Here is a 16,147-nt window from a genome sequence, read left to right as displayed (position 1 = left end):
TTTCCAACCTGTCTTGAACGTAGGCGGAAGGCAGGGTAGGTCCTATAGGAGGGGGAGGGAGGAAGTGTGGGGGCGTAGACAGGGGATGTACTGAGGAAGAGGAGTGAGATAGAGGGAAGGAGCGCACTGCATCGGCAGACATCTGATGCTAAAAAGTTTCCCTTTCTTCTTTAAAGCTCAGTTAGTTCAAACAAGGATACTTTGAAATGATTTGCTTACTGTAACTGTCCACACATTAGCTACCAATGACAAGAAAGAGAAGCCCAGCTGTCGCACAGCCTCAGCATCATTCTCATTCACTAGCTGGCATTTCTGTGCATTTGTATGACTATCCTTTGACCACTGAAAAAAACTCATAATTCATATCTGGACTCATTTATTAGCTGCTTTCTCATAAGTCAGCTTTTACATGGCCCGTAGTTGTAAGCAAGCTTTCCTATAGCACCATAATACATGACACTGTGGACCGGATTTGCTAACACAAACTGTGGTTGGTGGGTTTGGTGGTTCTGACCCTCTTGTATTTGTCACAAACTGATTCACTAATGTTTGCGTTATTTCATATATGGGCCATGATTTCACAGCCTATGCAAAGACATTCAGAATGAAATCACAGAAGAAAAGAGAGAACGGGGGATCATGATGATGAAATCGGACCTTATCCTGAAAATAATCAGGCCATACATGAACATCAGCACGTGAATTCCTAATAGCGGCCTATGTTTTTCATTTAATCATCTGATCCATGCATATACGTTAATAACTTTACATTTTTAAAGATTACATTTAAAGGAAACCGTTATCATTTCAGGACCATGGACAGCTCATACGGTTTTCACTGTGATCTCACGAGCTGTGCTCTAATACAGCGGTCCCCAACCTTTTTTGCGCCACGGACCGGTTTATGCCCGACAATATTTTCATGGACCGGCCTTTAAGGTGTCGCGGAAAAATACAACAAAATAAAACTAATGCCGGTACCGAAAAAAAGAAAATTTATTCATAACACACGTGAAAAGACCCAGGAAAACCAAGTAAACGATAAAAACAATAACAAAATAACGCTGAAAACCAATAAAAACCCTGAAAACTATACATTTCACACCTGAGCCTCAACTCTCGCGGCCCGGTACCAAATGACTCACAGACCGGTACCAGTCCGAGGCCCGGGGGTTGGGGACCGCTGCTCTAATACATGGCTGTTTGTAGTGGTTGACCTACACAAATTCAAAACGTGAGATACAGATCACAGATACAAAAAAAAAACTGCATATTTTTTTTAATTTAATTTACTTACTTACTCCCTAAACAAACCCACCATAGTAAAGTTGTGGTGGCACTGTTAACACAACCAGTCTGAGAGTATAGAAATGAACCTTTAAGGTTTGTTCTGAAGATGGACGAGATGTAAGTTGTCTTAATACAAGAACAGAGCATGATGTCATAATACTGTCGCACAGTTCACAGTCCTACTTTGGGCACCTGTCAGTTACTGAACCCTGTTTCTATTTTTATGACTCTGTCTGCCATTTAGCATACACATTTATATGGTTTTCTGATTACAATTACCGAGCGGCGCCTGTCCTGTTAGTAAATGACTTGCAGCTGAATACCATCTCTCAGTTTGCCTAATTGTGCTTAACTGCACGACTCTTGGAAGACTATGCATGCCATTTTGAAATGAACAGATTGTGCCTATCGTTAGAACAGCACAACTTTTGCAAATCACACGCAAACCTAACCCCACCTATCAGTACTATGTGGAAATGGAGGTGCTTCTTTATGTGCCTTATAAATGATGCCCTAAATTAAAAAAAAAAAAAGCAGTATTGTATTTTTTTAACCATGTGTGAGAAAGGCATGAGATTTAATAATAGGAGTAGCATTTAGCAGTCAGTCGTACCACCCTTTCTAAGAAACAGGAAGTGGACTGAAACAATGACAAAAGGGCTGCACAAATCAAATTTAAAACTTGTTAAATGTTGGCATCTACCACCCTGCCATCCATTGCTTTTCCTGTTCCAGCCACTACCTTCTTAATCTCACTCCCTCCCCCACTTCTCCACAGGTTGGTTGCTAATTCCAGTAAGAGGTCATTTATTAACAGACACAGGAACAGCAGCCAATCCCCTCATTCTCTCAATGGCTTTTTAACTGCCACAGCTAAAGGCAATGCTGCAGATTTGAAAATACCTGACCTCAGCAAAATAAGCAGACGGCTTCGGTCTTCAATCACCGCGTTCATGAGAGCACTCAGGACATGAAGCAAGTGAAACAGCATGACGTTTACTGGTGGCTTGAGCCGATGTTTAACTGCAGGTGATCAGAACAATTGTTTTAGCTGCATGGCTGCTGCTAGTGGCAGTTTAATAAGTTAACATCTACTTTTAAAGCATACTTAAACATTATCAATGAGTTTCATGGACAAAACAGATCTTGTCAAAGATAAATGAACAAATGTTCTCGATGAGAACATCACGAGGAGGTTCTAGTGAAAACGAACAGCTCAGAGCAGCTTGTTTAAGGGAGTCTAGACTGAGATAGTTAGGTAGTTTAATAGTAACCTAAATGAATTTAAACCAGATAATTTTAATCAGTGTAAACTAAACTTCCGTTAGCCCTTTTTTCTGCCTTGCTTAATTCATTTTTCTCATACACTTTCCCACAGCATGGTATTATATAACACTGTAAACCTGACATACACCACATCCACTGAATAGGTTTGTTGGAAGCTCTGTTTTTCATGATTTAATCTATTGTGGATGACTTTCTGTTGGTTTTATGATCCTATCGTTTTCTTTTTTGGCCTGCACAAACTACTGCTTACTCACTTGGAGCATTAAAGCTTAGGGGACATTTTTCTGGGCAGTTGGGTTCATGCCTGGATAAACAAATGGATGAGGTAAGAGAACAAAGGGTCTGTTTTCATATCATTAATCTGACTTTTCTGCTGTTCCGTCTCTCTGTGTCTGTCATTTATTGCCTTGCCTTTCGCCCTCTGTTTATTTTCGTCCCACTTTTTTTTCTCCTGTGACAATCAATTTAAGGTGAATCTAGAGCTCCGAAATGCATTCATGTGAGACGGCATCTACCGCTTTTGAAGACAATTCTAACACTGAGGATGCAGTCGCCACTGTCAAGGGATGAACCTGCCCACAGTGCATTGATGTGGCCAGTAGAGGGAGCAGAGAGTATGCTGCTGGTTGTGATGGTGATGGATGGATGAAGTGGAAAGCGAAGTGCATGGAAGATTGCGAGAAGACACAGAGGAACAGCTATGGGTGACAAATCCCTGAGAGTTAAGTTGAAGGAGAGGAAGCAAACGTGAGGAGCAGAAGGCTGTGTAATCATGTTATACACGACCATTATGATCTTTTTAATTAGTATCACAACTTTTTCTTAAATCTTTCATGAAAAAAGGCACCAGTTAAACAAAGCTTTGATGCCACAATATTAATTTACGATTGAAAATCATGTTTAAATGCTAATAACCATACACAATTAGTACGTTTTCTCAGACATGGATTACACTTAGTAGCATACAGAAAAAAAGAAAAACTCTCCACTAAAAAAAAAAGAAAAAGAAAAAAAGGTCATGGCCCTTAATTAGGCTTAAAGAAACAAGCTCTATATCTCTATTGCCCTAAAATCCAAATTAATTCAAATAAACTGGGAATATAGGCTACAAACACAGGGTATTACAAGGGAGATTTATCTTAAACTAGACGCTCCCTAATGAAATACAGACTGGGAAGAGGGAGACGAGGTATCCCTTAAGAGAGAGTAAGTGTGAGATAGAGTGAGCGGATTGAAAAAGAGTGATAGTCCTGTGCGTCAAAAGTGTGAGATTCAGCAGTAGAGACAAGCAGAGAGTCAATGAACCCCCAAAGAGAGAGCTGAAGAGACTCCAGAGAGAAAGACAGAGTGTTTCAGCTGCAGAGGGAGGAGGTGTTTGGACAGCGATGACAGAGGATCTCACTGCTGGGAAACACCTAGCTATCAACCTGCAAAGATGCACACACGCACACACACATGCATACACACACACATATACAATTACATATGCTAACAGTGTGTTAGCTTTACCTAAGTTCACCTGAACTCTGTCTTGTACAATATATGATAGAAATGATAGGACGTAAAAAAACACAATACATCTGTGTAACAGATGCAAATGAATGAAGTGTTAAACAATGGCCTAGGTCCAAACATTAATCAGATCTTTGGACAGGTTTACCTGTAATCAGCCTAATCACTATCTCCTAGCCATCACCTTATTTAACTCAATGTTAACTTCATGTTTTTGCTGTTAATGTCGCCTGTGTATTGTTATTTCTATCAAAAAATCATTTAAAAGTATTTTAGTAATCATTTACATAGCACTGAATCTATGCATTGCACCTACAGAATCTAAAGATGCGCCTAACCAAGCTCTACGGTCACGTGATAACTTACCACTCCACCCTTTTATCTAAATATCCTCACCTTTAGCTTAAAAAACACCCTGTAGGGTGCTCAAACTGAGGTTTCAAAATAGGCCTTTTCAAATGAACAGTAGCTACACGCGCCTTTCATAAAAGGTGGACGCAAATAAGATAAACACTAAACGTCACGAGTGTCCCTTCCAGCGTTTAGTCGTTATTTTGATGGCAGCAGGTTTAAAGGTTAACTGGAATGTCCTGTATAAGTATTGTAAGCCTGGTGTGCTGTTGTTTCAACATTATTTTAATCATGTAATTATAACTTCTTTTTGCATGTTAAAGATTGATTTCATATCCCCAAATTTCTTTACAATTCTCTGGTACTGTTCAGAGAATAACATGCGAACTATCCTAAGTATCAAAGTATCAAATCAAGGTCCAAGACCTGCTGCAACACGAGGCTTCTGTTTGCTGCTGTCCCGCCGAGGAACAGCGCTTTGATGATGATGATTGATGGCACTGATTAAGATCTCAGAGGTCACTCGCCACCTTCACTCTGCTCGGTCTATCCCTGTTCATGGCATTGCCATGGCAACTGGCAATTCCTCTCTTCGCTTAGTCTCCACAGTTACCGACCTGCTCTCATTCATAAGCGTTGCCAGGGAAACGCAGCCCATGCTCATTGATGGAATCTTGGCATTGCCGCAGAAACGGGGATGGGAAGTGGGTCTCCCAGCGATTGATTTTCCAACCCCTCCAAACACCCGCATCTCCCACCCACATACACTTACACACATAACCCTCACCTACCCTGCTGCCCCTGCAGCTCCCCCGTTCTAACCGCAGATCCTGAGCCTGCTGACAGGAACACAGCACACAATGCAAGAGCAGCTTCTTTGCATGCAGACTGATGCTTACCGGCGCATTGTTTTACTGCATGGAAACACAGACACACATATCAGACACGTGTGTGTGCATACACAATGCATGATCAGGTGACAGTGATGAATGAAGCCCAGGTAGAATGGATGATCCACTTTCTCTGCTTCTGCTTTATTCTGAAATGGCTGTATTGTACAAACATCAGACATCCCACACAATCACACATAACATAGATGTTATTATTTATGCAAATGAAAACCAGCCAAACCTCTTTGTAGACTTGGATCTTGATTTCACTAATTGGTCTTCCTGTCAACAGTTTTTAACCTTTTTGTTAGACACAGCTAAGAAGCAACTATTATTTCCATGAGATAAAACAGAAAAAATTATCCATACATCCATTACTTCTGATATTTTGTGCACGTATTTTAGAATTTTCAATGGTTACTTATAGGTCTTGCAGTTGATTTAAAGCCTTTACTAATTACCTTGGATGTGTACCAGTCTTGGCCAGAACTGGCAAAACCCCAAGCTGCAGTTTGGGCACAGGACTTTCTCTGATCATGTCTTTGTCTTAAGTGTTTGAGGTTTTTACAAAAGACATCTAATTACCAAAATTTAAAAAATAAGACCCTACTTGTACTTATACAGAGGTTCTCTGTGTGGTTTCTACTGTTTTAATTGGATCCACCTTTATAAGAATTTAGCTAGGCAAGCAGTTAACTAGCAAATGGGGCGTGATAACCCAAAGTGGTAGTTGCCATATCAACAGACTAGTATGTGTATCCCTGTGTTTCTTCTCGATTGGGCTGAGATATAACTGTAAGTTGCACACATAAAATAATGTGATTCACATTAAAATTAAGCCACTGTAACATGGACATGACAAAAACTTCAGTTCCTTTAATGGCTACTTGAGGCTGGTTCCAAAGGTGACCTGCCACGCCAAACTTTGCATCAGTACAAAGCAGTACCTGATTAGCTGAGTTCTACAGAATGAAATCATACAGTAATTAAAAAAGATGAATATGATATTACATTAACAACCAAGCTTATTTTAACTGAATAATTCAAAAATGATCCTAACTTGTCTGCCATTTTGGACCAGTGGAAGTTTAGGGTCAAAAGTCATAGAGGCAGAGACGAGTTGGCAACCAGTTGGCAACCAGTTGGCAACCAGTTTGTAACCAACGGTCACAGGTTAAAAAAACAAAAAACATTAAAAAACATTCTTGCAATTGATTAGGCCATTAGCCAGTTGCCCTAGTCACTTATTCTATTGAGTGTTCATTGGTGGTGACTTGCGTGGACTTGGTGAAGTCAAGTATCCCAGAATGCATTTCATCTGAAACTCAAAAGAAGAAATAATGGAAGAGAGCAGCTAAGGCTGTAAGTAAAGTTTTAAATATTACTGTTTCTGTGACACAAAAATATATATTTTTAATATTTTCAGGGAAGAATGTAGATGTGTAAACTTCAAATATCTGCTCGATTTATTGCCTATTAGTGAAAGTGCTCCGAGGTTTCCAGAGGTGATGGGGAGGTTGAGGCTCATCGTTTTCAAAAACCTTGTGTGCTTTTGCTACTCAGTAGAGGTTAAACACAAAACACGATTTATAAAGATAATTTCTAACGGTTTGTTTGGCTTATTTTAGTGTTTTATTTGTTCCCGATCAAATCAGTTAGGCTGAGATTAAAGTTAAGTTTCATATTTAACTTTAATGTCCCACTGGAGAGCTGTCAGTATATTTGGAATTGAATGTCTCACTTTATTCCCTGATGTACAAATGTGCTGTTCTTATTTTAACAGCTTATTCTGAATCAAATCTAACATTAAAGATATTTTAATCCAGGAGGAAAAAGCAGAAACATCTGGAGCAGCATGTTGATACATGGACATCCTGAAGACTGCTCCAGAAATGATTAACTTGTGTTTTTAACATTTATTCATTTTTTCCCCCCAAACACCACACCACCACGTCTACTGTTTTGGGTGTCAACTAAAATGAAAATAAAAGCATCAGACCTGATTTTATTTTTATCCAATAATCATCTTGAGTCCAGACTGCCATGTGAAATACGAACTACCAAGAATGCAAGTACAGACTTGAGTATTGAGAAATATCAATAGTGCAACACAAACTGGAAATGGAGACTGCCTTCAGAATAAAGGTTGTGCCTTCTGAAATGTGTTGACCACAGTGCACAGTTTTACTGAATGTTAAATGAATGTTTGCACATCACATTTTACTGAAAACTTACAGTGTCAATACATGTGTGTATGTGATGCAGGCTCATACAGCTATCTGTATGTAGAAGCATACAATGTTAAATGTTATCAGCGTATACACAACATGGTCTGTGTGCAAAAGCCACGTGTGCTGCATGTTTAAACACACACAGACAACACGAAAGAGCCTTGGACAGGTTCCAGCCAGTCACACGTGCATTAGCTGTGCTGTGTTTGTGTGCATGTGTATGTCTATGTAAATGAATTGCACATAGCCCATGTGTGCCTTGTGTGGAAAGAGTGTAGGAGTGCCATGTGTCATCACAGTGTGAACTCCTGTCCCCTTAGTGTCTCCCACTGAGCCCTCAACCATTAAACCCTCCACACATATTCACACATGTAGTGGACAATATACACAGATACATATTTAAGGGATGTGTTTGAACCTAATGTAACAGATATTCAAATTGCATCATGTGTCTTATAAATCCAATAAATGCTGCTTTCATTGATACTAATCTAAACTTAGATACAGCACAGCGCTAATTCTTTGCTTTTCTTTTAAAAGCTTTTCTAATGTATTTAGTAGTAAAGAAAGATCCTTTAAAAAGACAACATGTCAGAGAGTTTTCCTCAGTTCTTCTGTGAATTAAAGCCATCTTAGTTGTTTCAATGGCTTCATTTAAACCCAGAATGATTCAATGTTTTCGGCTGAAGTGATTGGTGGTGCTGTCATGATCATCATGATTCCTACCTAACTGGATTATGATAGCATGAAGCCAAACATCTTAATTATCCTAAAGTTTTTGCACAGTACTGTATGTGGGCCAAATGCATTATTACAAATAATACATTTCCTCAGTGTACTTTTAGGGACAAACAATAACTTGTGCTCTGGTTGAAAATTAGTTTTCTGCAATTACTTTATGTTTAGAAGCTAGAAATGTGGCCTCATATTTAGGAAAATACAATCCAGATTGGCTGAATGGACACAAGCTTTTTGTAAGCAGAAGCAATATCACAATATACAATAATAATGATGCATTACAACCTAAGGGTTAGCCAGTGCTTCCAATGAATTCCAACAGATAATGAAGAATAAACAATGAGATGACTGAACATGTTTTGTAGCGTGCTGTTCATTTACAATTTGTTTGTGGAACAGTCATGATGCAGTACAGTATTTATATTTTCAATCAAACAACTGGTTTGTTTTTTCCTCATTTCATTCTTCTCTGTTTTTTGTCCACTTCTCTCCGTCTCCTCATAGCTGAAGCTTTCATTGGCAGCAGCAGGACAGAAGCACTCATTCTCACCACATTCTCCACCCTCGTCGCCCCCTTCCTCTTGCTTTCCCTCGGTTAATTTTCTCACTCTAGCGTTATTGCTGATCTCAGCAGACTACTAACACTCAGCTGATGGACTCCCTCCTTCTATCCCCACCCAAACTCACTCCTTCCCACCACCTTTCCTCTGTTCTCTTCAGTTTTTTTCTCCTCTCTCCTCCTTTTTTCTACTTTAACTTCACGTATAGAGGAAGGAAAAGGACAAATTAAGGAGGTCATAAAGAGGAATGAATCATTCTTTCCCCTGGTCACCTGTGTTTTATTAAAATGTATGCTGTGCTTTTCTGACCTGTCTGGCCAACTTAATGTCTGGTTTTCAAGTAATTAGGAGAGGCAATTTTCTTATATCAGTGGGCAGTATTCTTTTAATGAATGCTGGGAACATTTGCAGAATATTTTCTTTAGTAGGTACAAAAGGTAGTTGTGTCACTAGAAGTTTAACTTTCCTATATGTTGTATTTTTAAATTTTCTAATTTTCTGTGTAATCTAATTGTCAAGTAGAGTCACTGGTTGTCAGTTCTTCTGCAACCTTCATTTCATTCCTCTGTCCTTTAATTATATTGGGACATGCCTGTTGCCTTTCTCCTCCTCACACAATCTTTTCCATGGCTCTAATCTTCAGTTTTTCCATTCACCTCTCTCCCTTGTTCCCTCGATCTCTGCCGGACCGGCTGATTTGCCCACCTGTTCCTCCGTCTCTTGCCAGCATGACTGCTGGACTTCACAAGGACACGACGTCTGGACTTCTCTGTCCTTGTTAGCGTGTGTCTTTCCTTTCAGTGTGTTGTTGGACACTTGTGTGCATGTAATGTTCTCGAACGTTTGTGTTTACAGCATGTTTGATTTCTGGAGTTTTTGCAGCCAAAATTCCCAACATGTATAATTATGCTGCCCACTGTGAATTGCCTGACTCTAATTCACTCCATCCAACAAGGTTCATCAATATCATTGCATTTGCATGACTATATACAGTGTGAAAGGATGGGTTGTAACCAAGTTGCAAAGAAAGAAAAAAAGTATCACAGTTTTGCAGCAAGTCTGTCAGACAAAACCAGCAAATTATCCACTCAAAATGACATCAGTATTAGAACTTCTAATATGACACTGCCAATGCATAAACAAAGTACAGAGATGCAAAACTGCGTCGCTGGCTAGGAGTCCGAACTAGATCCAATGACAGTTGCTCAGATAGCACCCAGAAGTCCTGCAGGGAGCATGTCCCTTGAATTTTGAACATTCACCAGGTTGTGCATGTGGAGTCATCCCAGAAGGTTAGACAACTAACAGGAAGTTCTACTGTAGGACATCTGAGGAAGAGCGTTTCTTTGAGAATACAATGTTTAAGCTAGCTGTGCAGCTGACAGCTTTTAGTGAGGATAACATTAGCTGTTCAAAAAGCCATTAGTCTGATATTGGTACATCAACACAATCGTTATTCACCACTCACCCTAATCTATCTCTGGTTATTGCCATACAATTGGCCAGTCTAGTCCAAAATAAAGTTCAAGTTGAAGGGTTATCATTTTAAAGCAGCAGTGGAGATCAGAGGCAACTGCAAGTTGGTACACAGCTGACAGCCGTGTTTAACAACTGTTAGAATTCATATCATGGTAAGAACCAGCTAAGCACAGAGAAACAACAGTCCATCAGTACTTTAAGAACTGAAGGTCAGTCAGTCCAGAAAATTGTTAAAGCTTTGATTGTGTCCACAAGTGCAGTTGCAAAAAATCAAGTGCTACAACAAAACTGGCGAGCATGAGGACCGCCCCAGGAAAGGAAGACCAAGAGTCACTGCTGCTCAGGATAAATTCATCTGAATCACCAGCCTCAGAAATTGCAAGTTAACAGCCACTCAGATTAAAGCCCAAATAAATGCCACACAGTTCCAGTAGCAGACACATGTCTACATCAGCTGTTTAGAGGACAACTGTGTGAATCAGGACTTTATGGTCAAAAAGCTGCTAAGAAATCTAAGGAAACACAACAAGCAGAAGAGATTTGTTTGGGCCAAGAAACACAAAGAGTGGACATTAGACCAGTGGAAATCTGTGCTTTGGTCTGATGAGTCCAAATTTGAGATCTTTGGTTCCACCTGTGTCTTTGTGCGATGCAGAAAAGGTGAATGGATGGTCTCTACATGCATGGTTCTCACCGTAAAGCATGGAGAAGGAGGTGTGATGGTGTGGGGGTGCTTTGCTGGTGACATGTTGGGGATTTATTCAAAACTCAAGGCACACTGAACCAGCATGGCTACCACAGCATCCTGCAGCCACATGCCATCCCATCTGGTTTGCGTTTAGTTGGACCATGATTTATTTTTCAACAGGACAATGACCCCAAACACACCTCCAGGCTGTGTTAGGGTTACTTGACAAAGAAGGAGAGTGACGGTGTGCTGCACCACATGGCCTGGCCTCCACAGTCACCTGACCAAAACCCAATCCAGACGATTTGGGAAGAAATGGATGCAGAGTGAAGACAAAAGGGCCACCAAGTGCTCAGCATCTCTGGGAACTCCTTCAAGACTGTTGGAAAACCATTTCAGGTGACGACCTCATGAAGCTCATCAAGAGAATGCCAAGAGTGTGCAAAGGCAGTGATCAAAGCAAAGAAGAATCTAAAATCTAAAAGATGTTTTGAGTTATTTCACACTTTGTTTACTACATAATTCCATATGAGTTCAGTCATAGTTTTGATGCCTTCAATGAGAATCTACAATGTAAATAGTCATGAAAATAAAAAAGAACCTTTCAATTTTGGTATGATTAAATCACATCAGAGTAAGGAAATGATTAAAAACGTGCTGTTAAGAATTATTGTACACAAATTGCTGCTAAGGTGTGAGAAGGATTGCCAAAAGAGGTCACCTAAAATATTTGATCCTGTGATGGAGAAAATCTCAGTGTGATCAGAGGTCAGAGGTTAGAGACGGTGATTGCATATCTTGGAAAAGGACACTTTAGGCTAAAGAATTCGGGACAGACATGCTTGTTAACTCTGTGTGTATGATGAACGACAATTACTGGCTTACCTTTAACACTCTGCTGCCCTCACATTGTGTGTCTGTGGGTGTGTGTTTCTGTCTGTAACTCTATTTTCGTTCACGAGGGTGTGTGGGTGAACACAAAGCACTGCACACTGAAGCAGCAGCTTTGTTTGAAAGACTACTTCATTGTGCAGTTGTATGGTAAATGGCAGGCTGATCAGTAGTGTTTTCCTCAAACCACAAAAACAGATTTTAATACAGCTCTGTTGTGCATTTACCAAGAAGGCAGACCCAAAACTGCTCTCCAGAGCGGCACTTAAAATAAGATTGTTTCTCCACCCCAATAGCGCGTCCCTTAAGAACCACCTGTCCACCCTATTTTCTTCCACCTACTTCAATATTGGTTTATTTATTGCTTTAAACCAGGAGCCAATGCTGCTGTTTTTCCAGTGAATACAGTCAAGCTCATAATGTAACTCAATGCCATTACTTTTGAACAAGAACAGCTGAGTGAGTATCATCAGATATGTGGCCACTACAATCACTGTACAACCTTACATCTATTTTTTGTCCTTCTTGTTCTGTGGGTTGCGGCAGATAACCTGCAGGGGACAGTGCTTGAGTGTATGGGAGAACGTATAGGGGAGAGATGAGCCTGTAAATGACTGCAGACCAATAATGATAATGGAAGTGGTGGCAACAAGACAACTTTCAAAAAGTACGCGCTCCGTCTCTGACCTCGTTTTTCTCTCCTTGTTGGACTTAAATCCCTCTCTCAGTTGTTAATGCAGTTGTTCTGTACCCACTGTGACACCCCTGTGTACCGCTTCTTAATATTTGATTACATTTTGATTTGCTGCTGTAATGTTACTGTAACGTGGCATGCTTCACATTAAAGTTAGCCAGCATTACATGCAAACAGAAGGAGCTATTCATAACTCGTAGGGCCCGAGTCGATACGGCCGAGAACCATTTTTATGAAGACTGGTTTCATCTCATCTGTCCTGTTTCTGACACAAAAGTGAGCTCAGTTTTCCCTGCAGTGAGTCAGAGTTTTCTGTTACTCTCCGTCTTGGGTTCTGAGGTAATTTGGTGTCACTGCCAAATACACCAGTGACTCAATAGAGCATCTTTACCTACTAAGATGGGGAGAAATGCTCCAAACCTCTCAGATTCTATTTCTCAAATGTACAGTGTGTTCTTGCACATTTTTATGAGAAAGAGAAAGACGGTTTTAATCTTAAGCATGGTATGCTAAATTGGGAGCTTTAATAGCAGGGACAATCGCTTATAGTTTACTTAATGATGTTTAATTTTGCTGTATTCAAGAGCAGCACGTAGCCTTTTCAGTGATTTGTAGATCCAGCATACACTGCTCAAAAAAGAAAAATGAATAAATAAATAAAGGAACATCCAGCATAGCATCAAGTCAGTTAAACTTGTGGGTTAAACTTGATCTGGTCAGTTAAGTAGCAGAGGGGATTGTTAATCAGTTTCAGCTGTTTTGAGGTTCATGAAGTTAACAACAGCTGCACTAAAGGGGCAACAATGAGACAACCCCCAAAACAGGAATGGTTTCACAGGTGGAGGACACTGAGATTTTCTCTCTTCTCATCTTTTCTGACTTCCTTTCACTAATTTTGTATTTGGTTAGGGTCAGTGTCACTGCTGGTAACATGAGGTGATACTTGGATCCTACATAGGTTGCACAGGTAGTTCAGCTCCTTCAAAATGGCACATCAATGGGTCCTTGTGTTGAGGTGTGGTCGGCGGTGCCGTGCGGACGCACCTGCATGTGCGGCTGGTAGCTTGTGAGCTGCAGCTGCAGTAAATAAAATGGCTCAAAACAACACACCCGCATATCTCAATCACACCACAGTGCCATTGCCAGAAGGTCTGTTGTCTCCCAGCACAGTCTCAAGAGCATGGAGGAGATTCCATAGAGGAGAGCTGGAAAGGACAGTAAAAGGTCCTTAACACATCAGCAGGACAGAGACCAGAACCAAGGAGGAACAGGATGAGCACTGCCAAAGCTACAAAATGACCACCAGCAGGCCATTATTGTTAATGTCTCCGACAAAACAATCAGAAACAGACTTCATGAGGGTGGCTTGAGCATCTTACATCCTCTAGTGGGCTCTGTGCTCACTGCCTGGCACAGTGGAGCTTGATTGGCAGCTCCACCACTGGCACCCTGTGCTTTTCACAGATAAGAACAGGTTCACCCTGAGCACATGTGACAGACGTGAAAGAGTCTGGAGAAGCCGTGGAGAATGTCATGCTGCCTGTAACATCGTTCAGCATGTATGGTTTGGTGGTAGGTCAGTGATGGTCTGGGGGGACACAGACATCTACAGGCTAGGCAACAGCAGGCATCAGGATGAAGTCCTTGGACTCACTGTCAAACTCTACACTGGTGCACTGGGTCCTGGGTTCCTCCTGGTAACAATGCAGGCAATTGCCGGATGATAAATTAATTGATACCATTGACTAGCCCGCACACTTGCCTGACCTAAATCCAATAGGCAATGCGTTTCAGTCCATCTGACACCGCCAGATTGCATCTCATACTCTCCAGGAGCGCAGTGATTCCCTGGTCCATATCTGGAAGGAGATCCCCCAGGACACCATCCATTAGGAGAATACCCCGATGTTGTCAGACATCAAACACGTGGAGGTCATACAAAGTACTGAGTACCATTTTCAGTTGCTGCAATAAAATTTTGGTAAAATGGACTAGCTTACTGCTCATTTCATCACTTCTGTCTTTGAATTCAGCCTTTTGTAGGTCAATCAAATGATGTGGCATCCTTTCATTGCATTACCTGACCCATATCAATATAGATATGTGTCAGGTAATGCACGATTTTTTTAACACCATTGAGATGTGATATTTTTCCAAAATGTTCATGTCTATTTTGTGCAGTCTATCTTTTTATGGTTTTAATCATATGTTTACGCTGTAGATAGGTAAACTCATTTAACTCTCTGTATGTCATGATAACAGTATAGCATCATTAGCATGATTGTACATTTCTGCACTGGTGTCTATTTGTCTATTTCTCTGACAGAGAAAAGGATTATGGGAATTTAACAAATGCCTAGTTGACTGGGTACTGCTTAACCAGGAAAGGGAACGGCCATAGCTGACTTCACAAAGAAGAGAACGAAGTTCACATCATTCAAACAAAGATCAAAGAAGCACAGTTGAGCAGCTGAGAATCACAAACAGGGGACAGTTTTGTCTTTGTCATCACCCAATCGCTTCATTTTGGTGTAAATAAGTTCTTTGCATATTACGGTTTCTGTCTTCTTTGTGGTAAAGTTAAAGAACCAGCAAGACCACAAACATGAACAAGACATTACCAGTTATTCCACAAATGCTTAACAATGCCTCAGGTGGCACCAGACAGCAACAGAATGTAAAAGCTCTGTACAGCAACTGTGAACAACCGATTCACTACCACGCTGATCTCTACAACTGTCACTAGTACACTGTAAACCAGGTATTAGTACCTGTGCTGCTGCAACATCAGGTTCTAGTTCTTAGTGTTTTTCTAAATCCAGCCAAAATTGCAACAAATTAGAGAAAGAAGTTCTGTAGGAAAAAGAAACGAAAGAAAATGTTGTTTTCTTATGCTAGCCGCTTCCATGGCTACAGATGTACGTGGTGTCAAGTTTTGTCCCTTTTGTGAAGTACCAGTGCCAGTTGTTTTATCAGTGGGAATGCCAGCCAGTTCTAGAGTCGGTGCCCTGTCCTTGTAAAAAGAGGTATAAGCTATGATGTATGCATTTTAATAAAAGATAAATCCTTAACAATAACTTTGCCTTATAATGAAAGCCAATGAGACTGCACATGCAAAAAAAATATACCTGGCTGAAGAATGAGCGAGGTTTATATTTAACATTGTGTCTGTGACCATCCATTAGGAGAATCACAGGGGCATATATGGTGTCCTCTCATTGACTGACTGGCCCAGACTCTACTATAAATGATTAAATTACTTTGTGACGTCACAGTACTAAAAATCAATGGACTGTCATCCTTGAATACTAAATACACTAGTCACTGTGTGTGTGTGTGTGAGTGTGTGTGTGTGTGTGTGTGTGTGTGTGTGTGTGTGTGTGTGTGTGTGTGCGCGCTCCTGCTCCTCTTTTCTTCCTCTCATTAATTCTTGTCCTCATCAAGTATCTGTCTCACCAGTGTGTTCGCCAAGAATGAAGTCAGCACACGTGCATGCACACAGGCAGACACACACACTTCACGACACAGTGGCAGAA

At 40.6% G+C, this 16,147-nt stretch overlaps 1 protein-coding gene across 9 annotated transcripts in view; it reads right to left on the bottom strand.

Annotated features, from left to right (window-relative positions):
- cacna1ab (calcium voltage-gated channel subunit alpha1 Ab) overlaps positions 1 to 16,147 on the bottom strand; it is a 113,384-nt gene that overhangs the window by 86,221 nt on the left and 11,016 nt on the right. The gene's annotated exons all lie outside the window — the stretch shown is intronic.

The sequence above is a fragment of the Neolamprologus brichardi genome, chromosome 6, assembly GCF_056152115.1.
Source record: "Neolamprologus brichardi isolate AB-2024 chromosome 6, ASM5615211v1, whole genome shotgun sequence".
Lineage (NCBI taxonomy): Eukaryota > Metazoa > Chordata > Actinopteri > Cichliformes > Cichlidae > Neolamprologus > Neolamprologus brichardi.
The sequence above is the reverse complement of the archived record's forward strand: the minus strand, read 5'-3'. Positions and strand labels throughout refer to the sequence as shown.